Source organism: Sinocyclocheilus rhinocerous, unplaced genomic scaffold, assembly GCF_001515625.1.
Source record: "Sinocyclocheilus rhinocerous isolate Xijiao unplaced genomic scaffold, SAMN03320098_v1.1 scaffold461, whole genome shotgun sequence".
Taxonomy (NCBI): Eukaryota; Metazoa; Chordata; class Actinopteri; order Cypriniformes; family Cyprinidae; genus Sinocyclocheilus; species Sinocyclocheilus rhinocerous.
This window is the reverse complement of record NW_015624123.1, coordinates 1119022-1134352: the sequence shown is the minus strand read 5'-3', so window position 1 is coordinate 1134352 and position 15331 is coordinate 1119022. Positions and strand designations below refer to the sequence as shown.

The 15331-nt window shown below is 36.0% G+C and overlaps 1 long non-coding RNA gene across 1 annotated transcript in view; it reads left to right on the top strand.

Annotated features, from left to right (window-relative positions):
- LOC107738164 (uncharacterized) overlaps positions 1 to 2404 on the top strand; it is an 83913-nt gene extending 81509 nt beyond the window's left edge. Inside the window, exon 3 of the long non-coding RNA XR_001639861.1 lies at positions 2247 to 2404. This is a non-coding gene — a long non-coding RNA (uncharacterized LOC107738164). The remainder of the gene's footprint in view (positions 1 to 2246) is intronic.
- The last annotated feature ends 12927 nt before the right edge of the window (positions 2405 to 15331 follow it).

Sequence of the window (15331 nt, the reverse complement as noted above, 5' to 3'; positions counted from 1 at the left end):
TCATGACGCAAGCTTGTGGCGGCGCCTGCACTGACCCAGATCCAGCGTGATGACGGGTCAGCGCCGGCGCTGCCACACGCTCGCGTCATGGTACTGTCGTGAAGATGAACGAAGGTTTCGTTGGTTTCGTGTTTCGAACAACACGAGGGTGAGTAATTAATGACAGAATTTTCATTTTTGGATGAACTAACCCTTTAATGTTACTTACACAAATTATAACGTGATGAGAAATGTTTGCTCTAAAACAAAAGTTTCAAAGCAGCTTCACAGTATTAAACAGGACAGTGACAAAATCAATGATGCAAATGATAACACTTTAGTATAGGGACCATTAACTACTGTCGTTGCTTATTAGCATGCCTATTATTAACATATTGGCTATTTATTAGTACTTATAAAGCACATATTCTGCATGACCATATTCTACATCCCGAGCAGTACACACACACACACACACACACACACACACACACACTTTTAAAAATAAATGTTGAAACCCTAATATGGTTGTGATTTACAGTATACTGCATATACATGCAAACAAAATAAATTATATATGTGTATATTGGTTTTAGCCTACTTTAAATCCTGGTTATCTTACATCTCCAGTCACAGCTTTTACTCTTCTACAATAGGATCCTGAAGCACTTCAAACCAAGATTGTCAAAAATATATGCTTCTGCCAAATGAGCGGCTGATGCTCACAGGCTTCTTAGCAAAATGCAAATTGAAAATCTGTTCCAGTCAATTCAAGTACTGCTAGAATAATGTGAGCTCATCTTTTATTCATGGCTATGTTTTTTTCTTGGGCTGCTGCATGAGGGTGAGTGTCTTAACATTAACACAGATGTCCGTTAATCCCATCAGCGTGGAGGCTGGATGGGTCCCTTAGGGAAACAACTGGAAAACATTTCACCTGCTGCCTTCCTCCCTAGTCTCTCTGTGCTTTTGATCTCACTCATTCCTTTTGTACCTCCCATGTCATCGCTCTTTCCTCTCCATCAGTCCTGGTTCAATCTTGACACAGCTCTGCGTGATAGAAACATGGGAGTCGTTGTGAATCTTCACCCTGGGGATTAGAACCGGTTGTATTGTTTCAGCTGCCACCGCATACTCTGGACTTGATTGCATGCTAGGTATAAATATTTTATTTGAAGAAGCCATTTGTACTCTTGTTGAGCTATTCCTCAACATGATGTTAGGTGCATTTCGAGCAGGAAATGAAATGAAATAATGAAATGAAGCACACCTGACAAGATAGCATCTGTCTAAATTACCATATCCAACTGCATATTATTCTGATGTCCTTTGTTTCTGATATATATTCTTCTTCTGTGGTGTTTCTTTTTACTACTGTGAAGAATCCTGCGCTCAACTGCTCTAAGGCTTTGTGCAATTTAAAATATGTATGTTCAACTTTTCAAATTAATCTTATAAATTAGTTATTTTCTGTGGTTTGGTTGAACCAATTTACATAGAGTGTAAAGTTCGATTGACATCGCATTGCAGTGTCTACTGAGAGATTGAATTATGTTCTGTCATAACAAAGTAACAAAATCAATGATGCAAATGGTAACACTTTAGTATAGGGACCAGTTCTCACTATTAACTAGTTGCTTATTAGCATGCCTCTTGTTAACATATTGGCTGTTTATTAGTGCTTATAAAGCACATGTTCTGCATGACCATATTCTACATCTCTAATCCTACCCAATACCTAAATTTAACAACTACCTTACTAACTATTAATAAGCAGCAAATTAGGAGTTTATTGAGGCAAAAGCCATAGTTAATGATTTGTTCATAGCAATAATTGGACCTTAAAAATAAAGTGTGACCATGCAAACTTAAAAAATGAGGCAAATCCAATTTCTGCTATAAAGCATCTGGCAATGTTGCAAAATTCATGAATTATGGACAAATTCAATTATTATTCAGCTTAATTCAGTTCAGGTTTTTTTCTAATCCGATAGTGTCAATACCATCAAATCAACAATATCACTGAATATTAAATGTCTTAGACCACAACCAAAGCAATAGTGAAAATATTTGCAAATTTCATTAAGGTTCTTCTGATAACTGTTTTATCTATTCGTAACAATGGGCAAACACTTTTCCGTTAACACATTCGTAAGACTTCATTCAAAATTTATTGCTGAATTGCTGAAAGCCACATTAGCTGTAACTTAGATACACATTATTGTTTGTCATTAAGAGTCCCCTGTCTTGTTTTGGGTTGTTGACAGGCAAAGATTACACTGTGACATTCCTGCTGATTTGGCGTATTAGCCATCTGGCATGCCCTCCTCCTGAAGACACACACGTTTGCACTGGTGGCACCAAACCCACAGCGATCCATCTCCCCCCGTGTCCATTTAGTGCACAGCTGAAAATGATGCCCGTTGACTAATGGTGTGCGTGCCTTCCTTTAGTTAGCACTAATAACCCCCTGATTGATTGGCTCCCTGCTGAATGTCTAATGACATCATTAGAAATATTCCAACTTTTCACTGTTGTTTTTTCTGTACTTCTTCACAGGGGTTATCTGGTCACGTTGCCGCAAAATCAGACATACATATGTCACTGTTGGTAAACATGTTGCACAGTGTATGAATGGCACTCACACTGGTGAGAAGCACTTAGTGCTGACTACATGCAGTTTTTATGTAATGCAAATAAAATGAATAAATGTACAACTTGATGATTTGTTCAGTATGTTACTTTAATTGCAATGCAAGCAACAAATTGTGAAAAAAATCAGTTTTTTTTTAATGTTTTTGTAAATCTTACACTCATGACCCCAACCACCAGCTGCACAAAGAGCAGTGAGTATACAATTACAGTCAGCAATTGCCATGGCAACATGCAAAGAAAGAAAGAAAGAGCACCAATAATTTAAACTATTCTGAAAACTGTGTGCTTCAGTGGTATGAGACAGGTTTTCTGGGAAATGCCAAGGCGTTTATAACTCAAGTTAAATCAAATATATTGTCATTCATCTCATTACAGGGCAAGTTTTGGGAAAAAGGTAATGCACAGGAGTATTTTACCACAACATCAATCATTCCAAGCTATTACCTCCATCTGATTAGGTGCTGACTTGCAGCGCTACATGCCCTTTTGTTACCCCTGAGGTCCAGTCTCATTCTGCTAAACACCACTACACTGTAAAACCAAATAGTAAATCTTTGATAAAGGAATTGGGTTGTAATTACTCAGAATAAATAAAAACGTTCATTCGCCTCTAATTTTTTGAGTAATTAGTACACAAATGTAATTTTAAGTTTACAGCACTCAAATGCTTTCATTTGTTTTTGGCAGTGTACTCAAATAGTTTTAGTACAATCCCGTCTGACGTCACGCACGTGCTTACGTGCTCCGCCCTCAACTAGCTGCTGCAACTTTTTGAAAAGACGCCATGTTGTTGTTGCTCGCTGACTCGCCTCGGATTTTATTTTATTAAGTTTGCAATGTGCGAAAGACTAAAAAAAATAACGTAGGAGGGGATATTTTTCGATCGCCTGTGAGGACCTTTGTGGGGAAACGCAGCATGCGGTGTTCTGAACCTGCTGGTGATAAGCTTCTCTTCATTGTGCTAAAGTTACCTGCGCAACTGGCAAGTTAACATTTAAGTTCTTTGTTTTATTTGTTTAAATCTATGGTTTAAATGGTGTTTAGTGTCTTAGCAGTTAATGCATTTTATGCATTTGCAAATGATTTGAGCCATTTTATCCCGCATCACTAAAGGTCAAAAATCGATTGAAACAATATTTGTCTAGTATTTAATTTGCAGAACATTTTCTCAGTTGATTTTCTGGAATGGTATAAGTTCCATATACAGTACCATGTGTTCATCCACTCATAGAAATGACTGTTTAAAAAAAAACAAAAAACATTGCTCTATTTTGAAATTTCTCTTATATTTTATTCTAGTATTACTTTTATATTTCTAAATTTACTGTTTGATGTGAATTTTGGAAGTGTTCCTATTTTAGGGAAGTGTTTACAGCTGGGTGATATCCAGATATCCATATTGTCCACTTCTAAAAGTGACAGTTATTATCTCAGCTCATTTCTCAAGGGCCTTGCACTGTTTTGGAGAATGTATTTCCATTTGACAAACAATTTAATGTTGATGTTTTGTTAATGATTTGTGGTTACTTAATAAAATAGTAATTTGCATTTAAATTGTCTTCTAACCCATTTTTCTTATTTTATTTTTATTTTAGTTAGTGTATAGTTATTTATTAAAACTAATGTTTTTACGAAGGTAAACTTAATTGTAATGTAACAAAAATGTTTAAGTCATCTTTATTTAATTTTAATTGGTTCTGTGAACCCAAAAACTCCTTGTAAAATGAACTTGATCAATAATGTTGTAGTAACTTGTAAGATTAAGTTAATATCAGTTAAAATTACTTAGTAACATTTACTTAAAAAATGATGTTTCTTTAAATTATAAAATTTAGTTAATATAACTTAAAAATTTCGATGTAATCAGTTTCAACTATTTTTTTGAGTTATATTAACTTACCCGGTTTTACAGTGTAGGATACATCATTTCAATTTATTTCTGGAGCTTTCAAATTATTGCATTAATGCTGCACTCAAAGAATAAGTGTGATTGAATAGGAGTTGACACATGTCTCACAGTACGAATGAGAGTTGATAATGAGAACAGTATTTTGCCATGGCATGTTACATTTAAATGCTTATGGTAATTGTGCATTGGATTTCTCAGGCAAGTATAAGCCATTGCATTTCTGTATATTGTGCTCTGTGAATATCATGTGGCAAATATGAATATATTTAAGCAGTTTATTGTTGTTAAACAACCCTGCAACTTTAGCCTTAGTCCAAGCACCTTGGCTTCAAATTTTGTTTAACTGTGTGTGTATGAGGCAATTTGAGCTTTGCTATCACCTTGTTAGTGCTCCCTACTGGCATCACACACACACTTAAATATTTGCCATGTGCACATGCCCTAGGAGACCAAAGAGGTTTTTGTGTTGCAGGTGCAAAGTAAATAACATAAATGACCTGCTGCCCAGAAGAAACAAGAAAACCAACATGTTGTCCTTCTTAAAAAGCTGTGCAACTAGAATCTTAATTGCCAGTTGAATAGGCACGGATTTGAATGACTAATGGCAGATGTGTGAGCATGCAACAGTGGACTGAAAGTCAAAATCACTGCTATTAGGCAAGGATAAATAAGGAACAAGCCTTTATAGACCAGCCAAATTGACGAAGTACAATGAAATCTCGAAGGAGCTTTGCTATTGATGTTAATGGTTAGGTTAAATGGAGGACTGGCCAAGAATAAGGATTTAAAATTTGAGCAGGTGTTTCCAAATAATGAATGTCCTTCTACCGCATGCATGCAGAAACTTTAAATGGTACAGCTGTGCATAGTGCAAAAAGTTACAACAAGCACTAGAACTGCAGTCAAGCTCATATAAAGAGCCGTTTGTGTAATTACAATTCCTCATTTCCTCATATGTCAGATGTTTAGTGCATATATCTTTTATTTTTTCCACACAGTTTCAAATGTGCAGATAGAGACACATTGCGTGTATAGACTTTGAACTGGTATTTAAAGGGAAAGTTCACCTAAAAACATAAATTCTGTCTCATGTCATTCCAAATCAGTGTGACTTTCTTTCTTCATGGTACATTTAAAGGCATCTTTACACAGCCAAGTTAAGGCTCCTCTGTGCCTGCTCAAAATTCTGTGTAAAGACACAATGCCACATAATAGCCAGACTAAATTATGTTTTGAACCACCTCAGCCCCTACTATCAAAATATACAGTACAGTTGTAATTACAGTCTGTGTAAAGAAACTTCTGTACCACCTTTGCATTATAAATTTGGCATTAGACACATTTTTCCAAAAAAAAAAAACGTCTTCAAAATATCTTCTTTATTATTCCACATAACAAATTCATAGGCTACAGTTTTGGAATGACATGAGGGTGAATAAATAATGACTGAAATTTCCTTTTTTGGACTTAATGGTCTCCGTTATAGATCTGCAGTTGCGTTGGTGATCATTAAGAGTCATTCAGTACTGAAATACAGTTTGGCCAATGGCCAAATGTTTCCTCTTAGTCAGTACTAACCTCTGACTGTAATTAAGCTCACCCTTTATGTTCTGCGTGTGTTTGCTGTTGACTCCGATGAGATGAGATGTCTGATCTTTACAGACCATAGATTTCTTGTTTATCAGGGCTGCTAGTTTATAAATGTGCAGTGCTGGTGTTTGGTGTTTCCAGCCCATCCCTGAATCTATAGGGGAGCGTGTGTATAATGTTTTCTGAAGTTGTTTTCTGAGTTTCATTTTGCAAATGCGAATCTTTGAGAAAAGTGGCTACAGTACATGGCTCAGATTGAGCTGTTTATAGTATATATTTACCATCTAACCTCTGTATTTTGTGGTGACTGCCCATTTAATGTGCCTTGGCTCTCAGGAGGATGTAGTTTTGTGCTGGCGGTGGCTTACTCTGCAGTGATTAGTCACAGCTGAGTGTGTGTGTTTGAGGGGAATAAATAACCCGGTTGGTGATTCAGGTCACGTCAGAATCACTCTTTACAAAAACACACGCACATTCTGAGCAGCACCAAGGCTTGGTAGACAGTGCTGGTTACCAAAACATCTGACCAAAGGAAACTTTCAAGCAATTGTATTGGTTCCAGAGAGGCAATGATACCAGATTGTGCACAGAAAGTGTGAATTTAAGCATCTTTAAACACTCTCCCACACATTTTATGTAACACTGAGCTGTCTGTTTTCTTCATCACTTTTCCACATGGGTTATGAGTTATGTCACTGAACACAGATGTTTTTGTGAGGCGGTAATGAGAGAACCGGACTGAAACATGCAGGCGGTTTCAGGGAGAGAGACTGAGGAAAAGAGAATGGGAGGAAGAGGAAAGGAAAACTATCACACTGTGCAGAAATTCTGTAATGATTTTATTGCTTTTCTGAAAACAGGAAGCAGCTGAATGTGAAATGTGCCACTTGCTCAGTGATTTGAAAAGGTCAGAGATGTTGGAAGCTTGCGTGTGCTGCTGTGTGTGCAGATAGATTAAGCAACTTTTCTCTCCTGACCTTCCAGTATTGGAAAGGAATAATCTTCCAATCACAGTAGGCTGCCCAACACCAATAACATTTTATTATTGTAGGAAATCTCACTTCAGAAATCTCCTCAAGTAAAGACCTGGAAAAAAAACCTCATCCAAGTCCAACACATTTTCCTTATTTATTTATTTATTGGTCAAAAGGTATAAATAATAGTAAATCTATTCAGCATTTTCAACTAATTTTATTAAATGTCACCAGGAGTTCTATCAGAAAAACTCTTAACCTTAAGATGTGTGTGCCATTTCACTGCTTGGCCCTGCATTTTCTGCAGCTATATTTATGTGTCTTTTTGTAAGACAGAGCCTGCTGAATGAATAGATGTACATGTAATGGAAAGATGAACAGACAGGCAGTTAAAAATTAAGATGTCAAGAAACAAAAGTTTTATCAGCATCTGGAGTGAGACTGAGAATCGCATTTATTTTTGTAGTCACTTTAAGTGCCTTTCCCCCTTTGTGTCTCCGAGGCCTGATAGCATAGTCAGAGAGGCTCCGGTAAATCATTGCTAATAATTTGTGTGGCACCTCTTTGCTCCCTGGTGGAGCTGGTCTGGGAGAACACAAGCAGGCAGAGCTGTAAAGAGCCCTGGGAGTGGCTGAGATTACAAGCCTGCAGATGAGTCAGAGAGCAGTGCCAACGGCACTCTAACACTTCCAACCCTTCTGAGATTCATCCTGCGTGATTGCTGTTTTCATTGTTTGCTTTCTTGGGGTAGGACTATGTACTATGTCTTTTTGCCCAGACTTGAAAAACCTGACCTTAAAAATAGATGGCAATAACAGCTGCATTATTTCTTTTTATTGGAAAAAAAAAGAAGAAAAACTACATTTGCCATACGTTTCTCAAGAGATGATTCCAGACTCATAATGTAGTGGTACAATCGGAGATGAACATTTTAGTTTGATACTGAAGTTCAGTTTACACACACACACACATATATTCTTTAAAAAATCATTAATATTGTTACAAGATTTCTACAAATAAATGCTGTCCTTTCGAACTTTCTATTCAAATGCATCAGTTTTCACAAAAAAATTAATAAATAAATAAATAATAAATAAACAGCACAACTCAAATAAATGCAACTCTCCTGAGCATCAGACACATCTTAAAAATAAAATAAAATAAAATTGACACCAAACTTTTGAACGGTAGTGCATGTCACAAACAAATTAATCTTTTTTCTCTTCAACAATTCATTTTAGATTTAAATTGGACTCCAAATTAAAGGTTCAAATTGCTGTTATTTTATGTATTTATGTAGATTTTTTTTAACTCCCTGTGTATATAAAAGGGCATTTGAAACCCTGCTTGTCCTTGAAAGTCTTAAGACTTGACTTGAATTCTACATCAGACACTTGTAAACATATCTGGATACAGTTCTGTTCCTAAAATGTCACTTTTGTGGTTAGGGTTAATGTAAGATATAAAAATAAGTGTTTTACAGACACTTCTATCCAAACTGACGTATTACAGGAATAACCTGGAGAAACCTGTAAGTGCCTTGCTCAGCAGCACAGTAATAGCTTTTGGTTCCTTGCTGGGATTAAACCAGTAAAATTATTGCCATTATCCCTAAGCATTAACTATTATGCCACAACACATCTGATCTTGATATCTTTATAGCCCACGGTTTCTCTACAGTTAGAGTGCTTCATTAGTCCTAACTGATATATAGCTTGTTTTAACAGCTCAACAATAGCCAGGAAGATATCATACTATTGAGGTGTGAAATTCTAATAAAACAGACTTAGTCAAATAATATTTTGGCTGCTTTATTAAAGCTGTTTTTCTCCAAGAAATGTCATATTAAAAAAACAGGAATACAAACTAGTCACAAAATGTTTTTCTGATGCCTGAAATAACCAGGATGGTTCTAGTCGTGCTGCAAACAACAATCTCTAGCTGAAAAACTGATTTTATTATAGATGATGCACTTGCTTTTTTTCCACTGGCAGGGCACCAGGTAGGCAGTGATTGCAATAGATTGAAAAGTTGTCATATAGTATGTTTGCTGCCTGCTCTGCTTCCATCCACCAGCAAGATCACAAAGCACCCATGACATTTTAGGTGACATATTCACACGTCCTCTAGCTGGCCCACATACTTGATTGAAGACACTTTTTCCTTGCCAGCTTCTTGTATCAGTCCAGAACCACACAGTTGTCTTGGTCATGTGACATCTGTGGTGGTGCCACAAGGGCAGCAGTTGGCCAAATGAGTGGTGTTCTTTCTAATGAAGTTTTCTCTGCACTGACGATGTGTAGTGATGATTTGAATCTGTAGTGTGACTGAATGAGCAATGCTTGTTTTCTATCACCACACTGTAAAAAATGACTGCATTTACCAACTACAGTTTGGTAGGATCCAGCCTCTTATGAAGTTGACCACAACACCTGTGAAGAGAAGATGACAACCTCTGCAAGAACTTCAGATGATGCCCACTCTGAATCAACATAAAACCTGTCAAATTTTACTCATATTGTAATCATTATAATCACATAATTTAATCATTCCTTTAATGTGTTCATTCTTTCTGCTTAAATAAATGCATGGCGTTAACTGACATCATGACTTGTATTAACTTAGAACTGTATATTTATGCCATATGGACGTTAAACAGTCACCACTGATAACAGATCACTCCTAATTGTAATTTAGAAACATTGATATTCTGTAAAGCTGCTTCGAAACAATATGTACTGAGAAAAGTGCTTAATAAATTTGAATTGAATTGAAAGACTGTAAAAATGCCACAATAAATCCTGTCGATTAGTTAACGATAAATTTCCTTACTGTACTGGGTGATGTCAAATTTTACTCATATTGTAATCATTATAATCACATAATTTAATCATTCCTTTAATGTGTTCATTCTTTCTGCTTAAATAAATGCATGGCGTTAACTGACATCATGACTTGTATTAACTTAGAACTGTATATTTATGCCATATGGACGTTAAACAGTCACCACTGATAACAGATCACTCCTAATTGTAATTTAGAAACATTGATATTCTGTAAAGCTGCTTCGAAACAATATGTACTGAGAAAAGTGCTTAATAAATTTGAATTGAATTGAAAGACTGTAAAAATGCCACAATAAATCCTGTCGATTAGTTAACGATAAATTCCCTTACTGTACAGGGTGAAAACTGTAATAAATCTAATGGGGACATTTAATGTAATTTTGGAAGTGTCTTCTAATCTTATAATTTACTTATAATTCTTATAATAATCTTATAATTCATTTTACATAATTTGACATTCACAGAATTCCCTTGGGAATTCACTTTCATTGAGTTTTACTTTATTTTATTTTATTTTTCTGTGTTTTCAGCTGTGTAGTTATGTTTTGTTACATCTTATGTTGTTAAATTAATGTGTTTTTTGGTGGTTATGAGTGTATTACACAGGTACTAAACAGATTTTAATAAGTAGGTTGGTACTTTTGCCGTCTTATTTATTTATTTATTATTATTTTTAGTGAAATGACAAATGACAGCAGTCGTTTTACTGTACATTTCACTGTTTTTTGTATGCTCTTGTTTAGTCGAATCCAAAATGTGCACTTTGACGCTCATGATAGCATAGATTGTGTCTTCCTCCTAGCTTTCATTAAATTGTTGTTATCCGTTTTGTCGTTCACTCCCTTTGCACTTTAACTCTTCTGTTGTCCTCAGCTTTCAGCCATTCATTTTGTTCCTCTATTAGTTGCCCATAGTCCGTTATCTCAGCTCACCCCCTCTAGTCCTCTCCCCCTCTCTAATCTCTTCTTTAATGAGTTCATTTTCAGTGGCTTTACAGCAAGACAGACTGCTGTGGCCCACACAGTGTTGAACAGAGCCAATAAGCTTCACTCTGTCTTTATGTACTATATATTGCAGCATGTCACAGATAGTCATAACATCGTATGTTATTATACAGAGGATTAAGTCAGCTGACACTCACAAGTGATTTAACATTAATTAAGCTTCATTATGAAAACAACAGATGTTGTACTAGTAGTGTTGGGTCAAGAAAATGTAATACACACACCTACTATTATCTAAATGTGTGGATGTAGTCTTTAATGATATTCAAACAAACCCTTATGTAAAATGACTTGCCATGGCGATGAAGCATTCCTACTAACTCAGTTGAAACAAATATGAGTAGCTGTCAGTCGTGATCAACCTCAATTCTTGTAGCCGATGTGTTAAATCATTAAGTTGCTTTTTAAGGAAAAAAATGTATGTGTTAAATAAATCGCATCATATGACCCCTTTAAAGCATTGGGTTCAGCAATTTGTGCGCATGACACTCAATTGGATGTGCACATAAAAGGCAGATTTCTTTAGCAGAGCTTACTCATCTGTAAATCTGCAATATTAAAAAAAAAATAACAGCTTTATTTACACCTTGTCAAATCTTGTTTGCAGATTACATATGTCTTATAAGTGATCATTTGAATAATTAGGGGTTCAAGCACATAGTGCTAAAACCCTATTGTAATTGTTACGATTTTTATTATTATTATTCTTCTCCGGTAAAACTGATCGTGCAGCCCAAACTGTAAGGCTTGGTCAGATGGTAGTAGTCATGCTCGCTACTCAGACCCAATGACTCGCCACAATCGGCCTATCGGGGGCGCTACAGCAATCAAAAACGCGAAATCACTCATAACTCCTAGACTGTTTATCGTAGACTCAAGTATCTTATATCATTGGAATCCTTGGCTCAATCAAAACAAAATGGCTATCTCCGTTTTCATTTCCGGTATGCAAATTTTCCCGCTATTTTGAAATTTGTTCGTCTTTTGCGAACTAGTCCTAGGGTTTTCGCCGGATCGGAACCAAACCACTGCAAATATATTCTCTGGACAGTGAATATCAATAATATCCAATATCATGACCAATGATGACCAATATCAAAAAAAATAAAAATAATAATCATTGAAATTTCGACTCACTGTCGCATAGGGGCGCCAAAACGTTCTTAAGGGGAGGGGCCATTTTTACTAAAAAGGTTATAACTCATGAACGGAATGAGATATCTTCAACAAACTTGGTACACATGTGTAAGAGCTCAATCTGTGGTCAAATAAAAAATAAATTAAAAAAAACTTGCGCAGCTCTGCCACTTGGTGACACTATAAGACAGAAAAAAAAACATAAAAACAGCTATAACTATGCAAGCGTTAGTCCAATTGACCTGAAAGTTGGTATGCAGTGTGTTACGTCATCGTACGTATTCTTGTGTATGCCTGTTGTGTGTCTCTATTGTTTCTGCTTTCCTAGGTTAAGTAGCAACACCTGTTGTTAATCAGCGATCCTGAGTGTCAACCTCTGCTGATTCGCTCTTGTGACTGTGTGCCCTACCATAAAAGCCGGCTAGTTTTCCAGTGCTTGAGGGGTGGGAGGTTTTTCCTCCGCCTCTCTTGCGAAGAGTCCCTGTCGCCTGTTGCAGACGTGTGGTTTCTTTTTTGTTTGTTGTTGGTTGCTATAGAACTCTTTTCATGGAACCCCTGAGTGCAGGGCAAGTTGTTTCATGTTTTGTTTCGCTATTTTCTCAATACTTTATATTTTAATTTAAGGAAGCTGTAGGGAGGTGGGTGCCATTTGTTTTATATACTTTTTCTCCTGTTTATACGTAGTAAGGGAGGTAGGTTTAGTATTGTCTTTTGTTTGCATCGTTATTTTGTGTTTAGGTTATTTAGTTTACTAAAATAATTAGACCTATGTTTTGTTTGTTATTTTGGCCATTACCCCCTCCTGAATTTAATTGCTTCCATGTAAGATCTTCCGTTTTCTTTGTTACTGTTTTTCCTATGTTCCCTAAATAAATATTTTTTGCTTGATTTATGGTTCGGGTGTTGAATCAGTGCTGGGACGGGAGACAGGGCTCTGAAGATGTACAATTTTAGTTTATTTGAATTCTTTATTTATTTAATTTCATCTGTTCCTTCTCCTCTACCCTAGACAGGGGAGTTCGTAACAAGTGTCGTTGTCCAATGTGCCATAAGAGTCTATGAGGACATTTGCGTATCTCAAAAAACATGGTCGCCATCGACCAATGAATTTTGAGCACCTATTAGACAAGGTTAACGGAGGCCAATCGGAACGAAACTCGGTGGGCATGTTTGACTCATGGCCCTAAAGATCTGAAAGAATTTTGAAAGAAATCGGTCACTAGTTGGCGCTAGCGAGTTTTATGGCTCTGTAATCACATGGTGTTTCACACATCCACACAATATGCATATCATTTGATAGATCTCCTCATAATGCGCAACTTTGCCTCAAGAACTATTGCTGTCAGTTAAATTGTTTATTAAATATTCACAAATATGTTAAAAACCTACTTTTGCAAACTAGTCCTAGGTTTTTTTGCTCAGTCTCGATCAAACCACTGCAGTAATATTCTCTGGACAATCTAGATCAATAATTATCAAAAAAGAAAAAAAAATAGAATTTTAATTTAAAATCCTGAAAAACCTAAAAAAATAATATCAAAAAAAAAAAAAAAAAGAATTTTGTCCTGTGGTTAGCTATAACGGGTTCATTTAGAAAAGGGGCGTGGCCAAAAATACCCAAAAGCCTATAAAACCTAAACGAAAACTCTTTACGAAACTTGTTGAAAACATGTCAGATGACTCTTAACAAGCATGCAAAGTTTCATGGATAACGGACCATAGGTGGCACTATAACAGTAAAAAATCTTCAAAAACACAATATTTCAATTGTAAATTACCTTAAATTGTAATAAAAAGTTCATATATTCACACATATACTAGATCTTCATATCATATGATAGATCTCCTCATTCTGAACAACTTTGTCTCTGGGACCAATGCTGTCAATCAAATGGTTCATTAAATATTTGAGATTATTTAAAAAATAACCTACTTTTGTAAACTAGTCCTAGGTTTTAAAGGGGTCCTATTATGCTCTTTTACAAAGTATTGATTTTGTTTTGGGGGTGCACTAGAACAGGCTCTCATACTAGGTTTATTCGAAAAACACATTATTTTTCACATATTTTACATTATTACAACACCTCTCTCCCCAGTCTGGCATGAACGACTCGAATAGTTCTTGAATCAAATGAAGGCCCGCCTTTTGAAATACAAAATGTGCTGTGATTGGTTAGCAGTGTGTGTTGTGATTGGCTCCACTCGGTGCCTGCGCAACATTACAGACTAACTAAAGTTGAAAAAGTGAAAAAGCATAATAGGTCCCCTTTAAACTCAAAACCAATAAAATCACTGCAGTACAACTCTTTAGAATCTCTAGGTCAATAATTATCAAAAAATGTTGAACATTTGCATTTGGACAGCTACAACAGGCCCATTTAATAATATGGCCTTGATATAGTGTACCCAAAACCCTATAAATCCTAAATGAAAGCTCTAAACTTCATGAAAGGTGAGCACATGTGTCATATGATTGTAGACAAGCATGCAAAATGCAACATTTATGGGGCTCACACATTGGTTGCCTCTATAACAGTTAAAAAGGTGAAAATCAGTATTTAAATGGCAAAATCCATGGAATTGCCATTTTAACCACTAGATGGCAGCAGAAGACCATTAATTGGCTCATTCTGCTCACTAATACAGCTTTATTTACAGGTCTGCCATTTGTATTCATGTCTAAAAATTATAAAGTCACCATGATAACATTCAATATCATATTTTGTCAAACTTTACCATTTCTTTTTCCTGGAGGAATCACATTTTGTAATTATGCCACATTATGATTACAGTGAGACCTGAAAATTGCATTATAAAGAGAGGACTTGCAGTAAGCATTTTGTTACCTATCATTTACTTTAAATCTCTATATCTTCAACAAAATGCGTTTGCATGTGTAAGTATGCTTACTTTGTATTAAGTATTATACGTAAGCACTTTCATTTTAGGTTGAGTATGTGTGTGTTGCAATATTCTTCATCATGGATGTGTTGTAATGTCAGTCCAAAATTTCAGGTTGGCCTAGACCATAACAGCTTAGATGCAATAAAGACCTTAAAGTGCTTGAACCCCGGTAATCGCTGCTTGCAGGTGTGTCAGATATAGGGAGACATACAAAATGTGCAGTGCTGGGGGTACTTCATGGAAAGGTTTGAGAACCACTGGCCTAAGCCATAACAGCTTAGATGCAATAAAGGCCTTAAAGTGCTTGAACCACGGTAATCGCTGCTTGCAGCT